We start from the raw sequence: 16,050 nt of genomic DNA on the forward strand, positions 1-16,050 counted from the left end.
TTAATCATCACAGCACTCTGTGAAATAAAGAAATAAACTATTAGACTTCACTTTTAAATATTGAAAATGAGATGAAAGGCAGATGAAATGAATGAATGAATGAATTAATTAATGAAAAAAATAATGTCAAACAGGCAGAATTAAAACTCATTTCTTTAGTCTGCCTCCTTCACATTGTCTAATTTATATAAGCTATATTTCACTTTTAGGGTCCCTTATCCTGTATTTTCAAAGACATATTTACTGATACTTACAAATCTCCAATCATTTTGAATTTGCCCTCATGAAAATTTTCATTTCTCTGTTTTGCAAGTTCATTGTCTCCTGAGTGTGACCAAAACATGCAAATAAACATTTTAAAATGAATCTATTAGTCTTATATTTTCTCATGTATGATTTTTCTCAAGGGTTACATTTCTCCACAATTAAAATGCATGCTTCATTGCCTTCCTCAGTTTTTAGTAATTATAAATTCTGCTGAGTATAAACTGTTGCTAAGATATGCTCATATAGCAAAAGCAGCCAAGCCTAAACATAGAAATGTGCAGGGTATTGTTCAGATCCTAACCAATAGCTCATCTGAAGATAATAATGTTTTACTCTCTATTTCTAAATAATATTTTTGTCAGTTGTGGTTTGGTAAATTTTCCAGTCTGAGTGCATACATGGCAGAGGATTATTACAAAAGAGCAGGTATAAATGAAGACATTGCTGTATATAAAATATACATGTTTCTTCATTGTTTAATAATTCTTCAGCTTAAGTTATCACCACTTCAGTGGCAACTTATGCCTAGCCTTAAATGTCTAGGTAGATTTTGTCAGATACTGCCTATCTATTAGTTTGGCAGCTTCCTGGTTCATAGCTTGCGTGTTTTTCTTTGGTCTTTTGTATTAGGCTGACCTTTCCAAAAGACAGATTGGTCCACCACACATCTTACATCTATGAATTTGCTGGATTTGAATGTCACAGAAATGCCGTATTATTTCAATAGGGTTGACTCCTTTTAATTTCACTATACTAAATAGACAAGCTCATGTCATTGTTACAGAAATAATATGTATATTTATTTTGCTAGTGGGTATATGGTTTACACACCATAAGATTTTCAGACTTATTTGTGGGTTTAATGCTTCAGCCTTTGTCTGCCAGTGAACAGGAGTGCAGGTATCACCATGTATAAAGTGTTGCAGGACTGCATTTGAAAATAATGAATTTAGGTAAGAGGTTTTGTTAATTTGCTTTTTGTTTTTACTGTTAGATGGTGCAGTTAATCAGATTTTATTTTCTGTGAAAAACATTATGCCCATAATAACCCACTAATCTAACATTCTGCCATATGTCATATAATGGTTATATTAATAAATTACCATAATAATTGTATAAATTAATTTTATGTTTCCAAAATGTTAAATAATAATAGTATAACAGGAGAGTCTGTTCCAAGAAGGGCTCACTGCCAGAATTACAATGGGTTTAAAAAACATCATCATGCACTGAAAACTGCATACCTTCTGTTAAAATGTGTGTGGCTTTTCAGCTCAAGGCAACTGCCCCCAGGTTTCTGAAGGTTCAAGATCAGCCTGCTACTACAGGTCTACTGACAAATACTAAGTAAAAGATTAGCTGGAATAAGGAAGGTGTTGCTACTAGAAAGGAAGAAGGGCAAATTAATTGATTTTTCAGTATGTCACTGACATTGAGACAAGTGGGGATGATGTGCTCTCTGTATGTATGGCACTGAAAAAAAAAAAAGAATCACTGGAATGCTGTCCTTTAAAGATAAAACTAGGAAGGCACTTAGAAAACAAGAAATTTGCTTGTGTAATGTGCTCATGGTGCAAGACAAAAAGGAAATTAGCCCATTTCTGCTTGTTAATCTAGATGATGCTTTTTTACCTCATTCTAATCATGAAATGCTTCAATCATGAGACTTTTAGTATCCCTAATTCTCATTAGATTTACAGATTTGTTACTTGAAAGTTAAAGTAATTTAAATCAGAGTAACAGTTTGAATAGAAGTTATGATTAGATGGAGCAAGACTCACACTAAGATGATAAAATTGTTTTCTTCTGTCTAAGAAGGAGATTCTTTCAAGGTTAAGATCTGTTCAGTGTAATTCATATATTGTCATTACTATCAATGAGTGGGATTGTGTCTGTTTACACAAGTGGAATCTGAGCAACTCAGAATTCTCCTCAGATTTAAAAATGAATCCTGTGTTCTGGTATTTTCTGTTTCTATTGCTGCAAAAATTTCTACTGTGACAGAACAATATCATGCTCAATTTACATGAGTAAAGTCAATAATATGCTAGGCTAAACTGATCTTTTCAATATTCGTCTGTTTTAATGGCTAAAGCACACATGCTATGCAAAGAAATGTGAGACTATAAAAACAAGTTGGGGATTAGGAGACCTAAAATAACAACATGCATTTTGCTGAATACTGTATTGTTAAGCCTTAAACATTTCCCAAAGGTAATATATTGTTTTAAAAGAATTTTTAAAGGTATTTATAAAATTACCAGTGATAGAAATTAACTATGAAACTGTGTTTGCACGCATTCACTTGAACAGAAAATTGTGGTGAGTTCAAAATTATTTGTCATTTTTTAAATCTGTGTGTGTATCAATAATAGACAAACTACCCTATATATATGTAGAAATTAAATTTATTATGCATATTTGAATGATGTATGCAGTCTATGTATTTAATCATATTCACCTTTCCAGTTATATGCAATAAATTGCACATTACTGTAAATATGTGACGGAAAGGTGCTTGGCTTCTGTGCCAGCTATAATTTCCAGTTTCCAATTCCAAGCTGTTATTGAATTGTGCATTGGTGGAATGGAGCATTCTTGACTTTATAACACAATTTGTAAAATCTGAAGTGACTTTGGGCAAAGCTGTTGTGTCTGGAAATGGTATTATCTTTGCCCACCTGGTAGCCTTATTTTTCTGTCTATATACCTTAGACTGTAGGTGGTCTATCACTATAGATAGCATGTTTGTAACCCACATGCCACTAACAGCCAGAGCTAACTTCATGACCTTTTTGATCTTCATAACAGCTGAGCTCTCCTGAGACAATTGAATGTGTTTGAAATACTTCAGACTAATATAAAACCTAATATTGTTTCCTGTCCTAAGTGTACTTTATATATGCATGTATAATTTTTAACTCCTGGAAAAATGTATTCAAATGCAAAGAGTTCCTACAAACTGCTTATGTGCCCAAGATTTTATGAAACTAATTACATATCTGTAAAGTTGTCACTGTTATCCTTAAAATATTATGAATACAGCACTGACACTAGCTTCTGTTTTGGCAGTTAGCTTCCACTAGGTACTCAAATAATTTTCTAGAATCCGGACTACTGTTTCTACTCATATTTATTATCCTTAGAAATAAAAACCATCAGAGATTAATAGAAAGTGAAGAAAGCAGATGAATGAACATAGCAAGCACTGGATCAGGCATGCAGAAGGTGATAGTTACATCTTTTGGGACAAAAACCCTTGTTTTGGATTGCAGCATTATAGTCTGGAAAGGGAAAGTCTCAGAAAAATGTTACATATTATCAATTTACAGAAAGTTAAAGCAAATTATTTGACTTAAACAGTGACTCATTTCACATACCCAGTGCAAAGTCATTTGCAAACTGTGTAATTATTGCACTTGGAACCAGGATTTAAAGAATACAGGAGCACAGTTCAGATTGATCTCACTGTCATCCTCAAACCCTTCCATAATTTCAGAAGAAAGTGATAGAAACATGGATTAGTTTTGGAAATCTATTTTAGGCAAAAATTTAAACGCGTTGAATTTCTTTAATTATATCTCTGTTAACCTATGTATGGAAATATCTTTTATGCTGGAACAAAACTCACCCTCTGTAAGTTTTAGCAGGAGGATACATGAAGACTTGAAACATATCTTTACTTCAAAAGACTTTGCATATGAATGTTGAAAAAGATTACTGCTTTTCCAATAGTTACTTATCTCCGAGTGCACTAACCACGATGAGTTGTTTGGGTTGATTTTTTTTCCTTTGGGGGGGGGCAGTGTGTGTTGGCTTTTAAGCCTAGGAAGGCTGCTAAATCTGTATTACTTACAAGCTAAGCTTTCATCTTGTCTCCCTTATTTGCAGTTGTTCAGGTATATGCTCTGCTACCTTTTTAATATTCTGTTTGACTTTTCTTGGCAAGGACAAAGTTACAGTTGTGTCGCAGGAAACCCTTTGGGGAAAACAAAACCAACAAATCTGATGTAATCATTTAAGTGTTCTGCAGTGCAACAAACAACAAAGTAACAAAGATGCTGTTTCTCATTCACAGTAGCACCACATGTTATCTTACAAAATACAAATACATAATTTACAAAGTAAAGCCATTTTTACTGCCAGGATAGGCCAGAATGGAGCACAAAGATCTCACTGTACTCAAGTACTACAGCTCACATTTCCTGGCTGGCAGTGAACAGTAAGAGCTTTATAAACATTAATGACGTACACATAGATATAAATGATTTTAAAGCTGGTGACTTTTGCTTCAGGGAAAAACAGATCAAAATCACCTATATGATGTAGGGATTTAGTAATTAAAAACAAAATAAATTCTGTGATTCTGGAAATATTATCCTATTTTTCTGTCCTTCCCATAAGACAAAAGCAAGCCAAGTGGTTTAAGCTTCTGCATAGACAAGACTGAAAACTTCTGATCTAACCTTTTATTTTGTGAGCTCTACAAATTCTGATTGTGTTATTTGAAAGGAAATAGCATATAGTTATCTTCCGAGGTTCATTTCTTATTAAAGTTTGCCCACTCTACTACAAGGTGATCTATAGCTATGACTGGTTACATTTGAACCAAAAGATCAACATTTTGTTCACTTTTCTGTGAGGAAAAAATAACAAAGAACAGCATTTGAAAATATTTTAAAAGGTTTGTAGTGAAAGTTTCCCTCTACTTTAGTCATCGTCTTGTTTTTAGTGTATCTATTTATGTGATCTAAACGTAAAATTCTGAACATTTCTGAAAACCTCTCTAAATTATAGGAACTTCCTAGTCACCTAGAAAATAGTGTGAATACAACAAGGAGCTAAGAAATGCTGATTTAAACTAAATATCTGTCCTGGTTCCGGCAGGGATGGGGTTAATCTCCCCAGGAGCCGGCAGGGGGCAGGTATTCCATACCACGTGACCCATGCCCGAGCTATAAGAAGAGCTAGCCGGGGTGAGGAGAGGAGTTGCCACTCGGGGGTGGGCTGTGGCGGTGCGGGTCTGGTCAGTGCGCTTCGCGGCGGTACTGTAATCGCGTTTTCGTCTTTTCTTTTGCTGTTCTGTTAAATTGCACTCTTTTAACCCACGAGTTTGGCCCTGTCATTTTTCTTTTTTCCACGACTGTGGGAGTTGTGCGAGCGGCTGCGTGGTTCTTTGTTGTTGGCTGAGGCCAAACCACGACAATATCCTAATACAGGACTGACTGAATAAAGCAAAATCCTGTAATAAAGTTTAAGGAGATTGACTCAAAGCTTGCTCAAGTCAATTGAAAGAAGTTAGACATGCAGAAAGCTAGGCCAAAATTTGATGACTATTCCATTTCCAATTATGTGAAACCTAATTTTTACATAAAAACCAGCATATTTTTTCTAAGCAAGGACAAGTACATTACCATATTACCTCTTCTCATACAAAGAATGAAATACCCTCATAAGCTTATGATAACAATCATGAGAAGGATAAAAAAGTTTGAAAAATGTAAACATATTTGAAAAGTTATCTTTTATAAGAAAAAAATGTTTTATTATATAGTATTTTGTGTTTATTTTGGAGAGTGAATGGATGCAGATTAAAATATGCTAGTATAATCATGTCCATTACTTTGATTTAATCGATAGAATCAGTATTTGTTTTAGTTTCAGTGGCTGTTGAGTCCTCACGTATTCAGTGTTCAAATGTAGCTATAAATGACAGTTTTGTCAATTCTTTAAGCCTAAAATATTTCATTAATAACAATGAGCTGTTTCAGGGACATTTGTATTTTTTTCTCACACTTCCACTCTCATCACAGGCAACAAATATGACTATACAATACACTTGTGTTAACTGTGATCGTGAGTAAAACCATTCATGGTGAGAAAGAATGATGGCAAAAGATGTAGCCACTAAATTTTATAACAGTTCATCAATCTGACTTTGCTACTTCTGCTTGATGCTTGATCTTGAATTAGTACAAGGAGATGGAGGGAAAAAGTTCATGCTACAAATATCAGTTAATCATACAGAAAATGTTCATCTTTTCTGTAAGAAAGACTTCTCTGATATCAGAGAAGACCCAGATCACTGTATTGAAACAAGATGGTCTGGTATTGAGCCAAATCGATCTTTACAGGTACTACGTAAACAGTAGAGCTATTTTATTTAAAGTCTGATTCTTCATGAGAGTTCTTAACTAATAATGTTCATTTCATTAATCTCATTAATTCCACTACAGGTGGAATAACAGATGCGATGTGTTTTTATATAAATACCTTTATAAGTGGACATCATCTATTTCTATAGATATATGTATAAATGTGTTATGCATACATGTGGCTGTGAATATATATCTATATATTTTATCTGTATCTGCCTAGCTGTCTGTCTGTATATCTATCGTGGAATTATACAGAAATAACATTGATGAATTACCTTCTGTAATGTAAACCTTCACTAAAGGGAAAAATTGTTCAAGAAATAAACCAAACCTTTCAGAAAGTTTGAAACTTGTAGTAAATTACATTTCTTAAAACAAATTGGGTTTTTTTTCCACAAATCAGCAATTTTTCTCACTTCAATTTCAAGCACTGGGGAAAAAAAACAAAACCAAAACCAAAAGCAAAACAACCAAAAAAAACCCCACCAAGATCTGGAAATATCACACTATGCCTTTGAAAATATTTAGTATTTCTAAGCAGAAGTCTTAAAATGTAAGGCCAAATGTAAGTCTTAAATGTAAGTCTTAAAATGTAAGGCAGTGACAATAGCGTATCTATGTCTAATTTCATCAGTCTTTCAGCTCTTCAAGATACTGCTTCCTGGATAAATTTAAGATATAAAAAATTATCAACAGGGTTTAGAAAATATTACTTGGTCTGATATAGCACTGAACATCCCTGTAATGAATCTAATGTTTTCAGAAAAAAATATAGAAATCTTGACATTTTATCAGTAGACATGTCTTTTTTGACAGGGCATTCAATATGCTACTGAAAAAAAAAAAAAAAAAAGAAGAAAGCATAACACCCTTATCTGTATGTATGAGTAGAACTCTATATTACAATGACCAGATTTTATCACTGACTACTAAAGTTACAGTCTACTTTTGGTGTCAATCTATGACTGGATTTTATCATTCCAGACAACAGCTTCAAATACGTGATAAAAAAGTTACAGCATTCCATCCATTCCTAATATTCTTTAAAGGTGATCCATGTTTCCCAAAAAAACTGTGAAGAACAATAGTGATAATTACTATTCTGTGCATTCACTCTCTAAACAAAACACTGGGATTAGAAGGAAAGAAAAAGTTTTATTCATTTCCCCCCAAAAATAGAAGGTATTTAATATTTGCTTTGTTTCAGTTTATTGATTTTGAGTTGATGCAGAGGTGGATATGCTGACAATTTAATTTTGATGCTCATTACATGGTTTAACAAACTAGATTATGTTTATTCAAGTTCTATCTATTTCAGGAAAGCTGTAAAAATATTCTAAAACCAATTCTAGAACCCTTTGAACCACTTTTTATTGACAAAGACAAGGATTTTAAAGATTCATGCACTATGGTCATTAACTGGGATTATTGACATTACAGGAGAGGCAAACTTCTATGGAATGCTGCAAATGTTAAACTCTCAATAGATTCTTTTCATTATTCTTATTCTAGTAGTCTGAAGACGTTACGCAGTCTGATTTGGGTCTGCACATGATTCTTAACACTTACGGTCCCTGGGACTTCAATAGGTGTTCTAATAACAGCAATACAGCATAAATAAAACTTGAGCTTTCTCCTCAGAATTTGGTATTTTTCCATAGTTATTTCTTCAGTGATCTGGCTTCTAGCTTCCAATTCCTTCTGCATCAGATAATCCATCCGGCCTGTTGGTTCCTGAAAATAACAAGGTCTTCTTGCTTATATATTTAAAAAAAAAACAACACAACCTTTCTGAGCATATAATCTGATACTGATTCATGTATACAGAAAATGAGACAAATTGGTACGTTGTCGCTCTTTCATTTTCCTCACTTAACTGTAGAGATTTTCCTGTAGTGATCTGTGAGGTTCTGTAATCTTTGGCATTTTTTGTTCTTCTGTATTATTATTTTTTTTAACCTGGAAGGCATATTTATATTTTCTGTATACCTTTGATCCTAGATATACCAAAATTTACTCCAAATTACTCTGATGGAACAAACAAACAAACACACAAACTAAATAAAAAAAAAAAATGTGACTCTTGTCATGCTTTATTTTTGCCACTGTGGAAGGCTCCTGCTCACCTAGCTTTTGAAGTAGGATGCAGTTACCAAAATATAGGTACTCATTGTCATTTGAGATTCCCTGAGTGAGAATCTGAGATGTCTACGAGGGACTAGTACGTATGACCTAGTCTATGGGTGACTGTGCCTATGGAGAAGTAGAGGCCAGCTGGAATACTCTATCTGAGATAACACTAGATATCCATGTGTGAGCATCTTAATACCAAAATAGATGCCCATAAGGTAACTGTTTACGTCAGAAACCATCCATTCTTTTATAAACAATGGGAAAAAAGGGTGCTTTCACATCAGAATCTTCCTATCTCAGATATCTAAACCTAATTCAAAATGTAATCCAAAAAGTTGTAGTCAAGGGTTATTCATTAGCCTGGAGAAGAGAAGGCTCCCGGTAGACCTTATTGCAGCCTTCCAGTACCTAAAGGGGGCCTACAGGAGAGCTAGGGAAGGACTTTTTACTAGGGCATGTAGTCAGAGGACGAGGGGGAATCGATTCAAACTGGAAGAAGGTAGATTCAGATTAGATATTACGAAGAAATTTTTCACTCTGAGGGTAGTGAGGCACTGGAACAGGTTGCCCAGAGAAGTTGTGGAAGCTCCATTCTTGGAGGTATTTAAGGCCAGGCTGGATGGGGTTTTGAGCAACCTGGTCTAGTGGGAGGTGTCCCTGCCTATGGCAGGGCGGGTGGGACAAGATGATTTTTAAGGTCCCTTCCAACCTAAACCATTCTATGATTCTATTATATTTTGAGGCATCTAAAACTTGCTAGCTGACTTCCTCCTTAACAGTCTTCTGTGCAATGCAGGCAGAGAACTTTCCTCATCTGAGAAGCTGTAGCCCACTTCAATTGTCCACAAATAGGTCTTTGAAAATGACCAGCATACCTTAGAGGTGACATCTACAACTAAGGATCTATGGAAAATGCATGTAGTTCTGGGGTAACATCTCGAGGCCAGTTAGAGTACCTTATGGCATCCCAAATTGCACTAGACATCTGTACGTAGGCATCTGAAAGAAGGCTTGAGATGTGCAACCTAGTCATTTCAGGCCAGCTTTATAGTCAGTGGAGGAAACACTCAGCTTCTCAGCAAAGTTCATGTGATCTATTTTGGATGTCTTCTTTAAACTAAGATAAGTCCTACCCCTGACTACAACCTGCTTAGTGGCACTGAAATCTTGTTGATCCTTTGAAGTGCTAAGCATTAGAGCAAGAGAACATGTAGACAAGTATTTCATTTTTGAGCTCATAATGATTTAAGTTAAATAATTGCTCGAGGACATTTACTTCATCATGAATAGACTGAATGGCTTACAGGATTAAGCATTGAACAGAAACTAAGACCAGGATTTCATCAAAGAGGGGGGGGGAAACAGAAAAAAAAAAAAAAAAAAGAAAAAAAAAGAAAACAGGAAAGGACAGAAGGGCAGTATTTAATTTTTTTTGTCAAATCCAAAAAATAGATGTTTTAATGTTTTGTTAGGACTGACATTTGGTTCCATCTGACTTGAAATTCAGATCAACCCTTTTGATGCCCTAATGCTTACAGAATATGATCTAAACATTGAGTGAGGTGATTTTACAGCTGTTAGCCAGGAGAATGTAATTTTGGGGTAGAAATATGTTTCTTTTCATGCTGAGAATTTTGAAAGGTAGAAGGTCAAGGGAATGCAATGTATTCTTATTTTGTGTGTCAGAAAATTTTATAGTCCTACAATATTCATTTGTTTGTTGTTGTTCCACCGCAACTTTATAGAACTTAATGAAAAATATATGTTCAGATAGAACAATGTAAAAATAACAGGAGCAATACTTTGTCTCTTCAAGTTACATAGCTGAATTTACTGGGAGGTTTTTTCAGTAGGTTAATTGGTAAAACTGAGAGACGTGTTCCTTAATACATAGCACAGAAGCTATTAAAGAGTAATTTATACAGTAATTATATCACCAGCTGTGACATAATCCTACTCTCTCCTACTTATACTTACTGGTATGATTGGCTAACCAAAGTAGTGTCATATACATTCCTATTACAGCTTCCTAATTTAGAACTTCCATTTGGCATCAGCCCATAAGAAGGACAAATAGAAACAACAACAGAAGCAGTCCGCAACCATCCAAATTCCCTCTCACATCTGGTCTGGCAGTATTTTGAAACTCTGTCAAAATTAAAATGATTAAGTAGCATTACAAATCTCTCTCTCTTGAGATACATGTATATACTCTTCCACTTTAACATACTTTAGTCTGTTATAAAGTATTTCTGTCATTCTTTATCATCACTATGAGAAAAATAATGTCGCCATGCACACAAAATTTATAAGCTTCCTTAGGAATTCTATCAAAAGGAAGTTGCTAATCTTTACCTGTAATTACCTTTTACTGAAAGACTTCAAAAGACTTTTACATTTATTTATTTATTTAGACCTGATAAGTCATCATGAAGTACTTACAACCTCCTGGAAATTAAATGCTTTTCTGTAATAATATCAATTAAAACATACTCAGTAATGGAAAGAGAATAATTTTTCTGTAATTCATTTTCTCATGCTATGCAGTCATAGAATGTAGGCGGAATTATTTATTACATTTTATAGTATTCAAAACACAAGAAAAAGCAAAAAACTCTCAAAAAAACCCTGTTTGGAGATTGTGTTCCCATAGATCTATAGCATTTCAAAGTGGAAAGAGGGTTCTTTTCATTAAAAAGTATTCCTGTATGTTCTTAGGCTATATGAATTTCTTCAATAAAATATAACTTAAAAAAAAATAATGTTTACATTCTCCTCCTACTTCCTCCTATTCTTTCCTCTGAATCTGAATGGATCCCTAAAGGTCTAAACAAAGAAAAATCACTGTATAAAATTTAAAGAACAGAACATGGAAATTTCTTTAGAAAAATCCATGGAAAATTAATCAGTGAATCATAAAGTTTGATATATGAAAAGTGGTGGGTTGAAGGTGCTTTAAGGATGTCATTCTGTGGTACATAAATCCTATACCTCCAGGATTTAACTCCACAAATGCATACACATTACAAGATTCAGAAAGCTTAATGAATCAAAACACCAATATTAAATATTTGTTCTTGTCATCAGTGGCAGTCTTTCGATCACAATGATCTTCCTTTTTTCTCTTTTTTTTTTTTTCCTGCTTATGGGTAAGTTTTGGGTTTGTTTCTGTTCATTGCAAAGAAAAGAACATTCATTAGCTTTTGTTTTTAAACGTGTTTCTGCTTTTTTCTTCAAGTAAATTTCAAAGTAGAGTAGAGACACAGCAGCACATTTCAAATAGGGGTGGATTGAATTCTGTCTTTGATTCATTTCTTCCAGAGAAAAAAAATCATATTTCAAATCTGGTGCTAACACTGGGATTTAAAGCCCTTTCCTTATTGTCATCGGCAGATCTGCTTATTTAGATAATGTAGGATATGAGAAATCCAACCTGCTCTGAGAGTCTAGTTACACTTGACCTTTCTATGTGTATGTGAGAAGAGAGCAATTACCTTTAAAGCATTCTATTTGGACTTTATTGTTACATTTCCTACCCCAAGCTCTCTTTAAAGTTGCTAGTCTGATTACAGCCTTGTCTCAATTAGGCACTTCTTTACAGTGCTCATTTTAAAACTATTTTGTAAAAAATAATAAAAAGCCTCCTTTTTTTTTTTTTCTCTCCTTTCTTTATAATGTAGTGAAAATGAGTTTCGGCTAACAGCTTTCCTTTCTCTGTAACTTGAGTATTTGATGTATTTGCTGATTCCATTTCTTATCAGGTTTTAATATTCCTCTGGCTTAATTGTGAGAGTGTATGTGAAGTGTTTTAGGCTACCACTATGATTCATGAGTCCCTTTAAGGCTTGTGAATAAAGGTGAACTTACTTGGCAATTGGAAATAAGCTTAGCAACTTTGACAGACTTACTGGTCTGAATTAGAAAAAAAATCACTGCTGGGTGTTTGTTTTTTTGTTTTTTTTTCTTTGAGTGGAATTTGTTATTCTTTTTAGGTGATGCATTTTTGTGCTTTATTATAGCAACAACAACAACACCACCCAAGAAAACAAAACACAAAAAAAAGCTGAATCAAAATGGAAAGTCCCTCCCAGGGTTTTACAACAGGGTGAGCTGTGTGTGTTTTGTGTGGTAGAACAAGGCCGTTTGAAATCAAGGCACATTTTGCCAGGACGACAGATGCACCACTGCGGTCTCACAATGACCCCTGCCGGCTGCACCAGCGCTCCCTGCACAAGTGACCAGCAAACACACGCTCCAGCGCTGCAAACTCTGCACCCCTTCGTGCAATCCACACATACATGCGAATGACAGAGTTTGGAAAATTTTCAGTATTCGTTTTTTGAGTTTACACAGAAAGAAAGGGTAGATATTAAAAACCATACTGATGCATATGGTAACAAATAGGCAAAATAAACCAATGTGACAAAGTAGATCACAAAGGCAAAGTGTGTGACTCCAATCAACAAAACTTATAAAGAAGTCTATGACTTTGGACAATGACTATCCAAAATGCTTTGGGAAAACAATTTAGCGTTCTAAACTTGAGTGGTGCATAGTTACATACCTACCACCTAAATGCAGAAGCAAAGAAATTCTATTCTTCTTATGCCATTCTCCTTCTTATTCCTGCTTTCCAGCCCATCAAATCTGTTAACAAAACTTATTACTTCAATTCTAACAAAAATATTATAAGCCAAAGAGTTATAATCTTTTCCTTATTCATCAACAGCTGTGAACATTCCCCTGAATCCTGATGAATTCTGCCTGGTACTCCAACTTTGATGCTCAGTGAAACTACAGAAAGAGACAGGTGGGTTTAATTAACTAATCCTGGAGTTCTCATTTAAGGCTATGAGGAATCTCAAGTCACTTTCTTCAGGTAGAGGAAAATCTGAGCAAAGTCCACATCTAACCTTTTAAAAAGAAATGGAGAATTCCCACTAGCTTTTGCGAACTTTCCAGAAGCTTTTAAAATTCACCCCATTTGAAGAGTTACATACCTTTCAGGAATAAATGTTCTAAAGAAAAGAAGAGGTTGAAACGGATCACTGAATCTTAAGTTATTCCTACAAGGGCAACATGCTGTCTGGGGTGGGAAAAAAGATACAATTAGAGAAATGAGATAAGGAAATTGGGAAACATTAAAATAATTCTTATGAAACCAATGTTGTCATGGTTCTTAGGAAAATTTTGGTTTAGTTTTGTGGGTTTTTTCCAGTTTTGCAATCTTCCTTATCCTTAGAAGGACCTCTCCTCTCCGCTCTGCTCCTTTCCTCCTTCCTTTTTTAATCTTCATGGGCTTTTTAAAGTGCTAAAACTATTAAGTATCAAACTTTAAAAAGGTGACCAAATGGAAGTGGATATTGATTCACTTTTCCTCTAGTTCAAGGCATGAAATAAACTCTGTGTGTTTTTGTGCTTTTAAGTGAAATCAAGTCCTGCATGAGCAACTTGCTATTGCACTTATATCTACAGAATAGCTTGAACTTATCTGTCAGTACAATGGCTATCATTTGTTGGTAAACAGAACACAGCTGACTATGGAGAGATAAGATAGCACCTGAATGAAGACACATTACTGGAATTCAGAAATATCAACTGAATACCACTTGAAGCCTTTTGAAAAAAGATAGGAAATGATGTGTCAGGACAAATTTCTGAAAACAGGAAAGGGTTGATGTATAGTTTGCAAGAAAGCCAAGACTCGAGATTTTGGTCCTTCCTTTTGATACTTGCTTTTCAGAAAACATTGAGACTGATTATAAAGTGTTTTATTTGTTTTAATATAAATGACAATCATTGCAAAACTAAGAACATTCTGAAGGACCCCTTCTGACTTATGGAGTTTATGGTCATGATTTTGTTGACCCGTTACTAGAACCTGCAGGTATTTAAATGATTTCTTTCATTTTACTTCTTAACAGCAGAAAACAAACAAAAAATAGTCTTATAGAATTAGATAGCTTCTCTATATGAAAAAAGCGCTTTAGTAGCACTTGTTCATGTTTGAGATTGAGGCTCTATGTTTCATGTAGCAATTTTAATTTATGTCCTTTAAGGATTTCTGTCAAGGCAACAAGCCCAGCTGTACAGATGATGCAACTTCAGTCCCAACCTAACCATCACTTGAATAGCTAACATTGCCTGGAGTGAAAAAAAAAAGTATAACTAGGATCTCTTGGTTATAATCCACCAGCTATCTTTTCCATCAAAGTTACAAGAAGATGCAACCTAAATAGCATAATCAAGAGCCATTAGTTAATGAGAAAGGGCTTATACCACAAGCAGTTTCACGATAGTTTTCAAAAATCCAATCCCATTTCTTTAATAGTCAGGAATCTATGCCAATGAATAGTTTCTTTTTTCTTTGAATAAAGAATACAAAGTAAATTCCTAGTCTTTTTAGAGAAGACTTATTAATCACTGTAATTTACCAACATTAAGCTAAATTTTATATGATTTATTTTTAATCCCTTCCAGCAGAGACTTGGCCTAGAATTCTGTGTCTAGAAAGCAATAAACATCCCATATGTAGGCTCACAGCTTAAGCAGTGCATCATACTTGGCTTACAATTTTGGGAACACACTGTTTCTCATAGTTTTTTGAAGGTTCAGGCATGGTTTCAGCTATCTCATTATCTTTCACAAAATTATTAAGGGTCAATTCTAAAAATTGTTCTTAAGATGAGTACACACGGGTGGATTTTGGTCAGACAAGTTGATAGGGAGCTTATTCAAGGGATGCATTTTTATTGTATTAGGTGTGTTACAGCTCTGCTGAGAGTTTTTTGGCATGAGGGACATTCAGGGTGAAGGAAGGACAATCCTTGACTGGTGGGAACAAAGTCAATAGCCCCAAGACAAGTTTATTATTATCATGCAGAGAATAACGGTTTCAGAGCAGGATACCACCAGGACTTCCCAGACTCTTCAGTGAACAGATCACATAATCAGCCTGTGCCTGGGGAATAACTGACGTTCTTCCATAAGCATGTACAGACAAAAGAATTGTAATACAAGAATGTCTCTTTTGGGCATCTGAAATATGTCTCTCACTTTTTGACACAATCCCTTAGTGAGCTGCAGAGGAGAAAGAAGACTAACAGTTATTGGCTCTTGGCGGAGCTTTGCAAGCAGCTGCTTTGTTCTATTCAACTGTAGCTGACTGTTTGCCAATATGTGTGAAAGTATTTGTCAGCAAGAATTAAGCACAATGGTTTTCACATTCACCTTGTGATAGGGTAAACATAGAAAGGATTTTGAGATTTTATTGATGTTGCATACAAGCTACCTCAGACTTGCAGCCCCACAGCTGGTACTGATTTGATGGCTGCTGTGTAAAAAGTTGTTTCTTTTTCAGATCTTAATTTTGCAATTCTCAAGTTCCAGTTAAAATGGTCCAATAATAACATTTAAAATGTTTTAATTGGCCTACAGTGCCTCAAGGTTAATAACAGCATTAGCTTATTATGATGCGTGGCTTAGTACTGGC

Source organism: Charadrius vociferus, unplaced genomic scaffold (assembly GCF_000708025.1).
Source record: "Charadrius vociferus isolate BGI_N301 unplaced genomic scaffold, ASM70802v2 scaffold285, whole genome shotgun sequence".
NCBI lineage: Eukaryota > Metazoa > Chordata > Aves > Charadriiformes > Charadriidae > Charadrius > Charadrius vociferus.